At 42.6% G+C, this 14,560-nt stretch overlaps 1 protein-coding gene across 2 annotated transcripts in view; it reads left to right on the top strand.

Moving 5' to 3' along the window:
- Positions 1-1,201: 1,201 nt before the first annotated feature.
- fgf11a (fibroblast growth factor 11a) overlaps positions 1,202-14,560 on the top strand; it is a 148,287-nt gene continuing 134,928 nt past the window's right edge. The window contains exon 1 of one of the 2 annotated variants that reach the window (XM_049568464.1): positions 1,202-1,478. The gene's annotated coding sequence lies outside the window, so the exon portion shown is untranslated. The remainder of the gene's footprint in view (positions 1,479-14,560) is intronic. The other variant, XM_049568466.1, reaches the window with a different exon arrangement.

Consider the following 14,560-nt stretch of genomic DNA (forward strand, 5'->3'; position numbering starts at 1 on the left):
CACTTTAGTAAGTTGGGAAAGCTGGTGGCAAAGATAGCATGTCATGCCTTGCACCTTCCTCTTTAACTGAAGCTAACAGCACCTGTGCTCACATTAATTGTCATTTCGGTTCCAGTCTGCAGCCCCGAGCTGTGTATAGCACAGTGTGAGTTTGTTCATTGAATCTTTAATGTATTTTCTGTGGGCCTCTGTCTTGTTACTTGTCTTGTACTGCAGACAAAAACGAAGGGAGGAATGCTTTACTGTGCTCACATAATCACTTTGTGTGCAGAAAACAGGCTTTCCTGTCCTTTGCGGAGGCACAAATTATAGAGAACATTTGATGGGACAGGATGAATGATACTCAAAAGTCAACAAAGGAGATAGTTAACTGTTTTTTTCATTTTTATAATAAGCAATAAACGCCTTTGTGTGAATTTTACATTGTACTGTGGAGTAATGTGGTGTTATTGTGCTGGTGGCAGTGTGAGGCTGGCAAGCTTTGTTCTGGGTAGAATACAACTCGGCTCCACAAACCTCACTGCATCTGGCTCTACCTGGCTGACTGACTGGCTGGTGCGGTTTTTGGATGACAGGCACTTTCACTCTAGCTGCATGTTGGATGGTTGGCTGGTGTTTGGACCGCTGACTGACTGGCTTGAATGGTTGTATGATTAGCTGGAGTCAGAGTTGATGATACAGAGGTTGGGTTCTTATCACTAGCCTATTTTTAGACCCTTCAGAGGACCAAGTATCCCTAAGGGCATTAAGATGGTTTTTAGTTGTGTAACTGAAATTAAGTGACAGAGAATAACTTTTCTTAGTTTACTTTATACCTGTACAAAAATATATAATTTTTTGTAAACCCTCATTTTTGCTCAACTATACTATATAAGTGGGGAACACTCAATACTTAGCCTATGTGTTAAATGCATGCAAAAACAAAAAGGCCCTAAACGTCCCCTGAAAAGTTCCTGTCAGATAAAGTGAATTATTTTCTTTAACAGTTTTTTTTTAAATATACAAAAAATAGAATATGAAAAACGTGCAAATGAAAGTGAATTTAACCAGATTAATTCACAATAAAATATTAATATTTATCATAACTTCACGCAAAGTTGACCCCAGTTGACCCCGTCTTTAGATTGGTTGCTCAAATCTTGCGTCAGAGACACAAGCTAGGTTGTACCAGTGCCGTACTCGCCAAGTTTGGATGAACCACCTAAACTACGCGTCAATTTAGATTAAAAAAAAAACAAAAAACAAAAACTTTTTTCCGGTGTCCGGTCGTAAGTCGCGTAAAAATGTGTTATTCCGTCAAAACAACTGAAGGTGGAAGTTGACTGTGACGCAGAAAAATATGACAACACGGAGTTTTTCGTGCTTTCCGTCGGCTAATGAGGACACACCTAACACCTGAGGAGCACGACAGCTAACGTCGAGCAGCCACCTGTCTTCAGAGGTGACATGGAGGCTGTGACGATGTTCTTCTGTGACCAGTGAGTACATATTTATTTAACTTAATTATTTAACTGTCAACGAAGGACATGCGTTATTGTGTGTTATGTGTGTAATGTGTGTATTGTGCCAACTCATGCTTTTCTATATGTTGACCGTTGGTAATGATAATACAGCAGCTCAGCCCCGTGGGCTGTTAGTACAGTTGGACCTGGTGTTGGAGACAGGGATAGTTATGTCCAGTGTGCAGTCTATTCACTGGTGTCATTCTGTTAGTAGTGATAATGGTTGTGTGGTACACGTGGTTGTAATGTGTTGGCTACAACCTGTAACAATTTTACAGCACATAGAACTGACATGTTAGTAATGTCCTTGGCGTATAGGTGTGTGTTGTATGCATCTGAAAATATTCTGCGTGGCTTCTGACTGTATACAAAGTGATTTGCTGTCTGTAACTGTGCATGGCTGCATAGTGTTGTTTGTGGTGTTATAGTGCTGTGTGCATAGTCACATGAGGCATAAACACATTCTATAGCAAAGTCATCAGCCCGCTAATGGCTAGATTCAAAACACACAGAAATTAAAAATAAAAAGATAATGTGACTCAGTAGTGTGTATGGCCACCGAGTGCCTGTATGCACTCCTGACAACATCTGGGCATGCTCCTGATGAGTCGGCAGGTGGTATTCTGGGGGATCTCCAATCCAGACCTGAATCAGGGCATCAGTAAACTCCTGGGGCTGTATTCACAAACATTCTGAAACCTGAAATCTTTTAGTAAGGAGTCCTAGCTTAGGAGTGAGTCAGGAAAGTTCTCGGAGCAACTCTGAGCAAGGAAGAGACAGGAACTTTTACCTTAGTGAGGAGGTGTGGATGGCCCCGGTGCTTGGGTGTGATGCGTTCTTTTAACAGATATGACGTGTTGTTACAGACATACCCTTTTGTGAGCCCGTAAGGTGTGGACACCCAGTGAAAATGAGATGAACTACTGACTCTGAAAGTGTTGTCATAGGTAATGTGATCATTCTGTTGATGGAAGGTTGAGACAGACTCATCGCTGCACTGATGCATTTTTCCAGTTTTACAAATATGTTAGTGTTGTGATCATTTTATTTCTGGCGTTACAGCACTGGTCATGTACACACATTATTATACACATATTATTGCATGATCTAATCCGTAGCATTTCATAAACTCACTGTAATCCAGTGTTTAGGGAATATTTCTCCAACTTCTCCATCTTTCCACCATTTTCTCCTCTGCTTTAGATACTCTTAAGCCTCTTAAAAGTCCTCCTCCCTTCTCCTTACAGTCTTTCACCTTAGGAGCTGTTTTAAGGGCTTTTAAGGACACTTAGTGAATAACTTTTATCTTTACAAGGATCTAGTCTTAACTTTAAGGGGAAAGTGCCCCTGGACAGTCTGTGGTGGTACTTGGCAGCATCGGATGCGCGAATATGACGTCCCATAGGTGCCCCGTTGGATTTAGGTCAGGGTAATGAGATGGCATCAGTATCTTAGTTTTCCAGGAACTGCCTACACACTCTGGCCACATGAGGCTGGGCTGTGTCCTGCACCAAGGTACCGTTGGCTGTGACATGGAGGTCTGTGTGACCCTCCAAGGATATGCCTCCCCAGACCATCACTGACCCACCGTCAAACCTGGATGTCATGCTGGATGACATCACAGGCAGCATAACCTTTACCACAGAATCTCCAGACTCTTTCACGCCTGTCACATGTGCTCAGTGATGAGAGCAGTGTGAACCTGCTCTCATCTGTGAAGAGAACGGGGTGCCAGTGGCGGACCTGCCACTTCTGGTGTTCTCCAGAGAATGCCGGTCAAGCTGCACGGTGCTGGGCTGTGAGCACAGGTCCCACTAGAGGATGTCGGGCCCTCATGCCACCCTCATGGAGTCTGTTTCTGATACTCTGGTTAGAAACATACACAGCAATAACCTGCTGGAGGTAATTTAAGTGTTCCCTTATTTTTTTTTAGCAGTCTACGATGTCAAGTAAACTCCTGAGAAATTGTCAACATAATCAACTCTGTGGAACAGTAGTAACACATGCTAACTACACATTAGCATCCTGGTCCAGTCTCACTCGCTGTCAGCAAGAGTTTCATTTGCAGCATCTAGGGAGACCAAAGCTGCGGATACCTGCATTATGTGTTCATTAAAGTCCCCCACAGAAAATCCCATCATATCAATCCCAATTTGGGGCCCATTTGTCTCAGGCTGGTGCCGGTTAACAGGCACTGACTGACACAGAGGGATGGTGCATTATTGCATTATTTGAGGCTGCACAGCGCAGCTGAGGCACAGTTTACCAGCATCTAATCCACAGCTGTATCGAGGGATTTAGAGGTGAGCTCGGGGTAACACACAGATGGAGCAGCACCTACAGACACACACAAACTCAGTTCAGCACAGTTCATAAAACACGCAAATGACAAACATGCACTTTTCAACCTCTTGTATCAGCTTTGACGTGGCTCTATTTGTGGTTTTATAGATGCACTGTGTGTGTTTTCTATCTTTATTGGTTGTATTTTGTATCTGTGACACCAGGTCTAGGCAGCACGTATTTGCTGACATATAAAGCCATAATGTATTAGCGCTCTTGGCTTCCTCCATGCAATTGCTGATGTCGAGATGACAAATCCTGAGCTATATGTCATACAGCTCTGCCTCCACTGTACAATTTTTCTTGGTATAGTGTGGATGCTTGAATGTATACGATAAAGATTTTTGTGCATCTCCATCATGCATCATCTCTAAATTCCTTCCTTTACTTTCCTCCCAAACATCCGTCTTTCTTTATGAATTAGCCGTGGGCTTCTTGCTCTCTTTATGTTTATATCCCTGTTGTGACTCAGTTTGCTTTTCTTGTTTCTGCCTCTGTACTCATCGCCTCAGATCTGAGCAGATTGTCTGTCCCATGCGAATGTATATCACGCGAGGCTGCAGCCTCCCACACTTCCTTCTGTCCTCACTTCTTCTTCTGTATCCTTCTAACCACCCCTCCTCCAGCCTGCTCTGCTCCACAGTAGGAACAGATATGAAACAAGAACGATAACAGGTAACCAAGCATTGATGTGTGAATCGGACTGGTGACATAAAATTATTATTTTTTTAAAAGTAGTTTTGACTTTGACTTCCCCTTCACTGAAGTCTGATCCAATGTTTGGATTAGTGACTTGCATAAAAGTACATCAACAGTCTGACTAGGTTGAGCCTAGTAACATTTCTGTAATATTTTCAACGCGACCCAAGTCTGAACTGTTGGCTGTCAATGAGTTGGTAGCATGGACAGTTGCAAAGTCTCCTTGTTGGTGCATTCGAGGATGCTCCAGCCCCTAGAGATTTCAGCGTTGGCTGCCAAAGAGCAACCAAATTCACAAACCATTATAAGACATCATCGTTTGCTGGATTTTCTGACAACATAGCTTATTAACTTCAACTGTCATATATTAGAGCAATCTTGAGTGCACCTTTAGGAATGTTGTCTCGAGTGCCACTACTTTCACCCTTTCCCTTTGTGCTGTCCTCGTCGCATTTTGCAGCTCTCCCTGCACCACTGAAATCTGAATATCAGTGAGCTGTCCATAGCGAGACACTCACCGTATGATCAGTCATGTGGTCAGATCAGTATTTAGAATTCCCATCTGTTTTAGCAAACATCAAAACAAAACTAGAGCCCATCTTGCGTTGCATTGCATGTGGTGTTCAGGGTCAGACGTCTTAAATAGCAACTGGCTTGTTCTTATTCCAGAAGACCATACTCTCACCTCTGAAGCACAGCACCTTTTTGGAAGTTTGTGCACTTCTATTTAATTAATTTAATTCTTTCAAACTAAATCAGTGTCCCAATGTCCTCTCGATTAATTATTAGAATTCTTATTGGATGGAGTAGAGTATCATGTAGTTCCAGGATTAAACTGGGTCTTGGTGAATGGGATTCCTCTTCATCTCTAGAACCTTATTTTGTTAGCCGTGATACAATGATCAGTGATATACAATGATTGTGGGCCAGAAGTGTAAATTGGGGGAGCAAGTGTCCCCTTTCCTTCCACCTACCCCCTACTTCTGGTGTCTTGAAATCGACCTTCATTTTGATCTAAACTACACACCTGTAAAGTTTCATGACTGTGTTTGCATGGTTGTGACACTACCGCCTTGACAAAATCTGTCAAAATCAACACCTGGCATAGTACACAAAACCACTGTTGTGACATTGTTCATAGCTGATATAAACAATTCATGACAGGTGTTAAAGCAGCTACAAGTTTTCACTGGATATGAAACTGTCTCAATGTAATACTGATGCCCCTATATATGTTTTATAGGTAAACAAGACCATCAGCGAAAAGATTGGCTAGTTTTGATTCTCCATGAAATCAGACGACACGATTTACGGCATGTACCCCAGACATCGCTATTTTGACATTTTCCCAGACATAGTTTTACAGTTAGTAGTATGGTCATGATTTAAATGGAGGAAAGGAAAATAATTAACTGAAGAACAAAAGAAGCTAAAAGGAACAGTGATAGAGCACAGGTAAAAACACGAGTCAACCTTGGTGGGTCATTCAACAGATGGAGAGCATTGTCAGATTTGAAAGGATTCAGAACAGATCCTGAATTGTCACTTTTGCTCCTGATTGGTATGTGATAAGTCATTTATGAAGTACATGGTTACGTGTTTACTTTGTTTCACCATCATCATATTACATTTATCTTAGCCACAAACAGAAAATGATACTCAAAATATCACTATTTTGCCATGTAAATACGTATGAATAGTATGCTTGCAGGTTAATGTGAAAGTCATTCAGCCCCTTTCAGAATTTATGTCTTTGTTACCTCATAACAAAAGGGAGGAACCCTTCTCAAAGAGGGGCAGTATTGCTATCATTAACCTCGACTGATAACAGGATGGAGGAAGGAGGCGGAGAGAAAGACAGGAAAAAAACACAGCCTTAATCAGGGTTATTGGAGCCAGAAATAACAAATGAGCCAACACGCCTTTACATAATGAGGCTGAGATTAGACTGAGAGACAAAACAGGACCAGTCACCTCCAGAGTGTCAGAGAGAGAAATAAAGAGGGTTACATGAGGAGTGACGGTGGGAGGGGGAAGGATGATGAGATGAGTAATAAGAAGAGGAGGAGACAGATTAGGATGGGTTACATGTGGAGAGAAGGAAGATAATGACAGAGAGAAAAAATGATAATTGATGTATATTTTTTAAGTTACTATAAAAATGCAGTGTGTTAAAGTACACATTAACCTTCTTCATATGGTTTAATATACTTTGGCAGTACTATATATGCCAAAGCTATAGTGTGAGAATAATAGGGCTGTAGTCAACCAAAGACATTCTTGGTCGACTAAAGTTGTGCATAATCTTCAACTAATCGATTAGTCGTGGGGAAAAAGAATCTGCACGTTCATTTTACTTCTGCGGTGGTGTCTGTGTTACTCTGCAGCTACACCTCCAAAACGCTAGTCAGCGGTGGAGAAGTGTTAAAGCTGCAGTAGGCAGAAAGCCTGAAAACGGTTGATTTTTGAGTCTCATCTGAGCTAGGTTTCGTTCGTCTCCGCTAGTGCTGCACGATTAATCTAATCACAATCGCAATTGCGATGTAAGGCTGTGCAATTACATAACTGCAAGAAAGGCTGCGATTTAATGTAAATAAATCTTAACGTGTGTGCCTGTGAACGTGACTGCCTGTAGTGTGTGGAGTTTGTTGACATCACGCCCACAAGCTATTCTGGTGCGTGCAGCCGGCATGCAGCAGTGACCAATACAGATGCTGAAGAAGAGCATGAGCACAACCATGAACAGGCTGAGTTGGTGGCGAAAAAAACGTCTGTTACATGGCGATACTTTGGATTTAGGTACGGCGACGTTGAACAGTAAGACATGCTGTGTAAGTGTAAAAGCTAAAGTTGCCACGTCCCGCGGCAACACGACCAATCTGTATCAGCACTCGAGACAGCACAGAGAAAAGTAGGAAGAATGCATGCGAGAGAAAGCCGAGCCGTGTAACGTTAAAGACAAAGAGACAACTGAAAGCCGCCAGAGCCTCATAAAAGAACATCCAAGCACAGTTACGCAAACATTTGTAAGTGTCACAGGGAAATCACAGACTCCATAACAAACTATGTAATAACTAGGGTTGGGAACGATTAACTGATACAACCGGATATCCGGTTTGACAAGCAAGAGATACGGCTACGTCGGTAGCAGCCTCCTCAATCGATACGAATCAGCCATGAATCCTTAGATGAATCGATTGTAGAGTCATGGATTCGGGTATCGCGAGACTAGCAATCGGTTGACTGGCTTTAACAGTTTGCATCTCGAAAACAACGCGAGAACTGGCGCCATTACTGACAACGATAATGGATGTAAACATCAGTGTCAGCTTGACCGGTGGAGCTGAGGAACAGAAGCTAATGCTGGTTGGATAAACCAGGGAGCAGCCAAGCTGCAGGAGAAACTAAAGGCGAATCCTGCTGGTTGTGGGTTGAACGCGGGGTCACAGAATAAGTCAATAAGTAATTTATTCCATTGAAATATCATTGATGTATTATAGAAAAGTGATTTATCTTTTTATAAATGACAAACACAGAGTGTAGCAAACACAGAGAAATAGTCTGACATGTTGTCAGTGATAAGCTGCTACTCATCACAGTCCATGATATAAACTAATAACAGATGTCAGATTCTGCCCCTACATTGCATGTTATTATTTTATTCTGCTTTATGTTTATATTGTACAGCGTTATAATAAACTTTATTCCAGACTCAGGTCCATATAAGATACACACAAAAACACAGACAATACCATTAAAAACAACACAACAAGTAGGTTTAAAACACTTAAATTTTACTTAAAGTTCACTTCACTTAAAGTTTAAAACTTCTTCTCATTTTTATATTGATCCCATCCAACAAAATGATGTTCATTCAGCAAGTCTTTTTTTGGTCCATGTCTAAAAATAAATACATTTGACATGTGATTTTGTTGTTGTTTGTCTTTTTATTTTATTTTTGCCAGTGCCATACAGCAACAATGCTTGGGGATGTGGTCTTTTACAAATTTGAAAATACTGTAAGAATGTCACTTTTATAGAATTGGCTTCTTTATTTTATAATGTATGATTAATGTCTACATCAACAAATGTTAACCATAGAATCGTATCGAATCCTATCGAAACGTAATGTTCCTACACTGTATCGAATCGTATCGAATCGTTCTGTATTAAAAATATATTGTTTTTGAATTGTATCGTAACCCGTGTATCTAGATACATATCGAATTGTCTATCACAGAGAGATTCCCAACCCTAATAATAACAAATGAAAAATTGAGCAACTTTGCTCGGTTTCAGCCCGCTTGACACGCTGCTGTGTTGTGCTATGGCGTGCTGGAATTTGACAACGCCTGAACGCAACATATGCTCGCTCCGCTGTGTGTACAGTGCCGTGCTGCGCTCCTGTGTGAGCAGCATATTTGACTGTGCTCAGTCTGTTGATGGTTATTAACACACTGTCCATAAAATAACTGTCAGGTCAGGTCAGTGCCCCCTGATATAATATAGGGGAAACACTGAATCAAGCAACAAGACTCATGATACCATTTATGTATTATATTGTAACAGCAATCGCAAATCACGGTATTGTCCACTCAAATTGCAAATTGGTTGTTTAGCCGTGTAGGCAGTTGTAGCCAATGCTGGAATAGCTGTTTTACCTGGTGCGCTGTTCGCCATTGCCGCTTGCTCTCCCCTTCTGCCGGCGGCACGGGAACGTGCATATGCAGTAGAACAGCCAATAGGAATGCAGTGGTCTGAGCTGACCTTTGATTGGTTGATGCACATCGGCACAATACTGATTCTTTAGAGGCTGAACACAGAGCCATGGTGAGGTGCAGAAACCAATTGTTTGTCTCAGACCACTTGATTTACATTATGCTTAGAGGATATTATAATATTTTTACTCAGTTATACCAAAACAATGTTGCCTACTGGAGCTTTAAGTGCTGTGAAGTCTAGTTGATTCAAAACACACATTAAACATGGCTTAATAGAGACAATTTCAAACACAAGTACACAAATCAGCTTCACTATAAATCGCAGCATTAACAGACAAACACTTGTCCAGAGATGTTGGATGAAGGGAGATACCCAACTGTAGGCTTATCCAGTGTTAAGAAAACGGTTACTCTTCCTGTCTCCTAAGTGGGCGTGGTTAGCTCTCCCTCCAATCAGAGCCTGTTCTCCCTCAACCACCCCCCCCAGAGCTGCCTACGGGGGCGTGGCGCTGACGTCACTGAATCAGGAAGTGAGCTGAGTTGGGTATCTCGCTTCATCCAATATCTCTGACTTGTCTTTATCTGGATACATATTTCCCACCAATACAACATGCTAACATTATTAGCGCAATTCTGTGGCGTTTTACATTGTATAAATTAGCCTAGCGATCTTTTCCTCTTCTCATTTAAAACCAGGGACAACAGCAACATGTAACAAAGGTAACGTCACACAGTTTGGCTCTATTACAGCTCACAACATTCACAGACAAAACAACTGTCTTATACTAAACACGTTTTCCAAGTAAATACAACATGCTAACGTTATTAGCGCCAGCCTATGGCATTTTACATTGTATACATTAGCCTAGCAACTAGCGATCTTTCCCTTGTTTAATATGAAGCCAGGATAAATCCTGAAGTATAAATCCCTGAAGGATAAATCACACACAAGACTTAAATGCTGTTTTAGTGGAGGCTTTGCTGTCTTCACAATTTATTGTCTCATATCTGTGAAATACAAGTAAATACAAGCTTCGTTCCCACTGAGGGAAATGACAGCGGTGTCTGCGTCACCGCGACGCTGAGCGTAGGGTGGGTGAGTTCAAATTTCTGTCAACAACGGGGGTGTTTTGAAAACAACCCCATTTTCGCAGGTAACTTAGCCTGTTCCCCCCGCCGCAGGAAATCCTGGATGGCCATTGATGTAGCACTTTTCTCCTACACGGCGATTATTCGACCAATGAGAATTTGGTTGGATGAGAGCATATCGACCAAATAATCGACTGGTCGACCAGGAGACTACAGCCCTAGAGAATAATGCTAACTATAGTGTGCTAATATGCTAACTGTAGCCTGCTAATCATAGACAATAAACAACAATGGGTGTAGCTACTGTGTCGCCACCCATTGGTTTGTGGAGTCTCATTTTAAAGCCTCAAGTTCAGCATTTTGGCCGTTGCCATCTTGTTTTTTTTTGCTGCCAGAGGTGACCATACTGGGGCAAGAGGCTGGAACTGTGAAGGAGCAAGGGGTGGCTCTGATAGAGAAGTGCGGCTGAGTGGCTAACTTCCAGTTTAGCGCTCTGTTAACTTGAAAGGGGATAAAATACGTTCCCGTGCAAATCTTCTATACTTATACTAACATTCAAAAGTTGATTAGTTAAAATTAATTTTCATTTTAAAACATTAATATGTCACAATTAGCATCTTGAAATGTGTGTAAACAATATCAACAACATTGGAAAAATCTTTGTTAACACTGCATGTGTTTTTATAGTTTGTGTGATGTTAAAGGAGCTGTATGCAACATTCAGAGCAAATCTATAATTCATAGTCTGAGCCGGGATTGCCTGCGTACGGCTCTCAACATGGAGGTAGCTGAGCCGGTGGCTAGCAACTAGCAGCAAATGGTGCTAATAGCGTGAACAGTGCTAACAAATGGCAACAATCAGTATGTTTACATGGACAGTTTAATTCCACTTTTAATTGGAATGAACAGCCATTACGATTAAAAGTGGTCATGTAAACGGTCATTCCGATTGAAAAATGGTCATTTTGATAGAAAATTAAATCCGATTAAAGGGGGTGGTTTATTCCGTTTGTCATTCCGAATGAAAGAATTTTGTGTGCATGTATACACTCATTCCTCTTTAAGTTCATTCTGGTCTTTCTGCGCATGCTCGTTTCCTTGCCCTTCTGGTGCGATGACGTATATAGCGCACAAAGCAACGGGCTGCATAGCAACGGGCTGAGCTAGAGCAGTCAGACTCGTTGCACTCACCGGTTTCCATTCGCCACAGCACGGTCTTCTACCTCCCTTCTCCTGCTCAACAGATGAAGCATTAGCAGAACAAGGTTGTTGTCGTACTGCTGCTTTAAGAATATAAGCAAAACACGCCCGAAAAAGGCGCTAATAACGGCGTCGTCAAGCATCTTGTTATCCGGAGCGAGGACTACAGTGTTTTCTTCCGGTAAACGTAAACACGTAACATTCGCCCCGCCCCCTATTCAATCAGAAACCTTCCCTGCCCCAGACCTTGCGCAGACCTGAATAAAGGCGATTGAACTGATCTCCCATGTAAACCCTCATTCGGAATTAATATTTCCCATGTAAACTACCTGGAAACACTTTAATTCCGAATGATTTCATTCAGATTCATTTCATTCCGAATGAGAAGCCATCATGTAACCTTAGCCATTGCTGAGAGTAGGGGGATTGGAGGTTGGGTACTGCGCTCCCGTGATGACGCTATTCCGCCACTGTCTGCCATTAGCTAGCCAATGGGATACACTCATAGGACTAACATGCACTAACATATTCTTGCGGCCGGACAGGCCACAACAACAAAGAACAGAAGAGCTCAGATCACAACATACAAGGGGAGTGTAACTTCCTTCTCTGTTCAGGACATCATTGCTGCACTATATCTTTACATAGCAAGCAGTTGTTCGCTACTGTATTAATGCTCTGAATGTCATATACAGCACCTTTAAAGGTTTCCTTACTATACTAATATAGCAGCTTTTGAATTGAATTGAACTCGGAACATGCAGACAGAACTGGGCCAGTCTTTCTGGGTGAAGAGATGGAGGGTGGACGGATAGATGGAGAGATTGAGTGGAAGAGGAGGAGGGGAGGAGGGGAGGGTGGGGTGGAAAACAATGCAGTGGCTGCCCTGTGGCTGGCGAGGCCCGATCACGGTGTCACCCTCAGAGGCATTTGCCGATGGAAACTGACTCGCTCAGAAAACAGATTCATGACCAGCCACCCGTGGATAGCATTGGCACAGGCACACATGTGCACCGACACACACACACACGCAGTCTTGCACACAGTCACCACACAAACAAAGTACACAAACTGACTCAGTACATATCTTTCCTCTCTGTCCCTCTTTGTTTCATTGTCTCTTTCTGTCTCTCTGTCTTGGCCAGTGTTCCTGTCTGTCTCCTTGGCGGCTCTGTTCTCCCTCCTGGCACTCTCTGTACCATGTCTTGGCTCGCCTGTGCCGAGTGATGTCTTCATCGCAATCGACCAGCGTCTGTTTCTCTACACCCCCCTAAACCAAATCTCGCCTCCATACCAGTTTCCATCCTCCACTCGCTTGTTGAAACTGTGTCCTTATAAGCTGCCAGGCTTTTCCCACAGTCTAGTGGACTGTCTGGCTCAGCGCTGGCCCAGTGTGTGATTTAAGAGGCAGGGCTGGAGCTGGGGATTGTGGGGTAACTTCCAGACTAGGTGGAGGTGTGTGTAGCGAGGGGCGGGGGATGCCCTTGGGAGGGGAGTTTGGAAAGATAGCCATGGTGCAGTAAGAGGACAGGACAAGGAGAGCGCGAGGGAGATAATTACGTTATTTAACAGCTCAGGAAACTGCAATACGGTAGCGATAGGTGATGCGTGTGTGTGAGTGTGTGCGTCGGGGAAATCCTGCAGGGCTTTCTCTTCTCGTTCCCTGCAAGGCCAGCAAAAACGGAGAGGGAGAGACCAGTAGCAGGTCTGCCTACAATCACAGAACCCCACTATCATTTTACATTCGCCTTCTCAGGGGAGCGCTGACTGCTCCGGGGGCTGAGGCACTGTTGCTCTGCTGTCATCACAATTTAATTCAAACCTTGTATCACAAACAGGAGGGGAATTATTCTTTTCTTTTTTTACAGCAGTGTGGGCGGCCTATCAAGGGAACTGCTCTTAGTAATTCTTCACCGGTCCAGTCTAGTGTTGCTAATAGAATATAACTCTGAACTAGCTGTGTGAGAGAGAAGTGGGATTTAGCTTCAGATGCTTTGACCCAGCCTGATAATCACACTGACTGGCTATTTTGTTTTCATTTCATTATTCAGTCTAGCGTTTTAATCATTATTTTTGTGGCCCTTTTTTTGTGGCAGTTTGTCTGGCGCTGGCACAGGAAGATGACAAGCCCATACTTAATCTGGCCAGCAAAGCTCTAATTTGATTGGTTGTTTCTCCAACAGGGGAAACAATCTTCACTGAGCACACAAACACCAAACACATTTAAATTGCTGAAAAAACGTAGGATTGATGGAAGGGAGATTCAGCGATTTAGTTTCACCATGTCATTACATCTTTGGCCACAAGCTGATGAAAATCTTGCCATGCTGCCAGCTTATCACCAGTGTTATTCAGCCTGAGCATTAACAAATTCCCCCTCATGGACAAGAGTTTGAACGGAGGCCAACAGAGAAGGTATGGAGATGTCAAATGAAGTCAGAGGAAATACCAGCACTCTCAGAAGATTAAATTGCAGGCTAAATTTGATGGTGGTATTGCCTCTTGCAATAGTTGGCTCAAGCCCCTCAAGTGTTTTTGTTGTTTTTATGCCTCTGTGCCGTCAGTGGCTGTGGCCGGAAGCATTATGTTTTTGGGTTGTCCGTACGTTCATACCACCTTCCAACTTTCCATCCCGTTCTTGTAAATGTGATATCTCAAAAACACCTTGAGGAAATTTCTTTAGATTTGGACTCAATGATGAACTGATTGGATTTTGGTGATCACAGGTCAAGGTCACTGTGACCTTGCGTCTGTCTCATTCTTGTGAACATGATGTCTCAAGAAGGCCTTGAAGGAATTTCCTCAAATTTGGCACAATGTCCAGTTAGACTCAAAAATTCACTAATTAGAATGTAGTGGTCGAAGGTCAAAGGTCAAGGTCCTCACAAAACACATTTTTGTCAATAACTCAGGAATTCATACACAAATTATGACAGAAATTTCACACTAATTTCTATTAGGATAAAATGACATTTTATGTCCAAAAGGTCAAAGGTCAACTTCACT

The sequence above is a fragment of the Epinephelus fuscoguttatus genome, linkage group LG23 (assembly GCF_011397635.1).
Source record: "Epinephelus fuscoguttatus linkage group LG23, E.fuscoguttatus.final_Chr_v1".
NCBI classification, from domain to species: domain Eukaryota; kingdom Metazoa; phylum Chordata; class Actinopteri; order Perciformes; family Serranidae; genus Epinephelus; species Epinephelus fuscoguttatus.